Below are 2,245 nucleotides of genomic sequence, written 5' to 3'. Positions count from 1 at the left end.
TCAGGAGGATTTATTAATTTTGAAATCTTAAAAGAGCAAAAGCTAAAATGAGATTGGATTAAATATATTCTTGCATGCAGTTATTCTAAACACCCTTAAGGACCAACGACTAACTTACAGAGGACATTATGCAAATGTGGATATATCTCTAAGTGCCTCCTAGGCTTGCTGGTGTAGTATTTTACATGGTTAGTTAAGTACATCAAGTAAAAGGTCTGACCTTGATAGAGTAGAAAGGTGCTTATTTCAAAACAATTCCATTATTTTCAGGCCACTGAGGATAATCAACAGAAGGTGAATGAAATCAAGAATTTCATCATTGGCCTCCCAGCCAAGCATCTGCTCCCCAGGAAACCACATGCCTTCTTTATAACACCCCACATCTCCTGTATGTGTGTGTCATATGAATACCACATGTGCATGAATGTTCCTTGGAGACCACACTGTGACAATGCAAAGAAATCATTCCCAGGATAACGGATCCCGGGAATTACTTGGGAACTTTTAAAAATTCTAACTGTCAAGCTTTCACTGAGACTCATTTCATCAGATTTTAAAAGAGTAAGCCCAAGACTCATGGGCCTTTAAAACCTCTTCCTTCTAGGGTCTTGTGATCTCTTTAGGAACTGCCAACAGGCCTCATAAACTGCAGTTCCACAGTCTGGTGTTATTTTTATGTTCATACCTTCCTTTCTGATCATATCTCCCTTCTGATCATTCTTCCTTTTCCTGCTGACCATCTCAACAGGATGATGGACTGGTGTGTTTTCCTGGGCTTTGGAGTTTTACGTTAACACGAGTAGAGCAAAACATTAATAGAGACACTGGATTTTGATTCTGGACACTTAGAACAGAGGGTCTGGTGCTTTTTGGTTCATCTTTTGTTAATCAGTTTCTACTACAGGACCTATTTTTAGGCTTGGATCAAACGAGGGCCCCTCAAAATTTAGGGCAGAGGAGGCAGGAGAATGTTATAAAGCAACTTGGTCATTCATTACCTGACCACTTCTTCAAATGAAGTTTCCTCCTAAAGAATTTAAGTAAATCCGCTACTTGATTGTTAATCACCAATTGATCATTAAGTTATGAAATCATTTACTTTATTTAAAAACTTAAATCAGCAAATATTTACTGAGCATTTACGAGACACATAGCTTTGTGCTAGCCCCTGGGCAGAGGCTTAGGAACTGCATCTTATTCATTTAGAATGGGGCACAGAGAAGGCGAACATACTCTGATAGGTGTCTTGTGTTTGAAGAAATGGTTCTGAGTGTGGGGGCCAGGCAGGATGTAAATTCCTCATTTGGAGGCAATAGAGTTCTTCGGCATCTTACTAGGAAATGTTGGCTTTCTTTTTGATCATTTTAAGTATCACTAATGCCCAGTGGACTGAAGCAGGACAATTGGCAGGTGGAGAAAGCTGATGGTGGTGGGAGCAGGATGTAATTTCTTCCACTGTAATTCTCCCCGAGCTGTGTAAACTCTCTGCAGTTAAAATAAACACTTTTAAAGACAAAATTTTACATTTTCATCCAAACACTGCTGGTAGCAACTGCTCACTTTCATTCTTTTGGAGCCTTCCCAAACAGCCGGGAGATTTGCATTTTCTCTAATAGTCTCAGCAGTCTGCTTCTTTCCAAAAAGGAGAGAGAAAATGAAAACATTGAATTTCCTCAAATGCTGAGTAAAAATGGCACTATTTTTCAGGTAGCCTGGTGAAGAAATACACAGTTACTATTATCAGCAAACTTCCCAAATATTAAGCTCCATGCACTTCCAGGAAATGCACCCCAAGAAGAGAGACCCTATGTGGCTTCTTTGCTCTAGCAGATGGATCCCTGCACGGCTCCTTGAACCCAGGTCCGTGGGGGGAATCCTAGACCTGGAGCGAGCAGAAGTTCAGAGGCAATGCTCATGCACAGAAGGGATATAGCTTTCTTAATCTCACACTTGTGTGAGAGGAGATAGGTGTTTTGAATAGAATGGCAAAAATACATAATTTCTCCTTAGGTAATATCAATCACATTCTGAAAATGAAGACCCACAGTGAACACAGTGTAAAGGAGAGGAATGGAATATTGAATAGCAATGTGGATAACTGTACCACCTACACACTCACGAGCTTATCTACAGGAACATCTTTGTCCACATCCCCTAGCTGAGTTGATTAAATGGGATTAAGAAAAATTAAGGCAAAACCAGCTGGGGTGAGATTTTGAGAGTAACCGTGAAGCTGAAGTACCCG

This window comes from Cavia porcellus, unplaced genomic scaffold (assembly GCF_034190915.1).
Source record: "Cavia porcellus strain 051 isolate PalLab524CR breed Dunkin Hartley unplaced genomic scaffold, mCavPor4.1 scaffold_31, whole genome shotgun sequence".
Taxonomy (NCBI): Eukaryota; Metazoa; Chordata; class Mammalia; order Rodentia; family Caviidae; genus Cavia; species Cavia porcellus.
Note: the sequence above shows the minus strand (reverse complement) of the source record.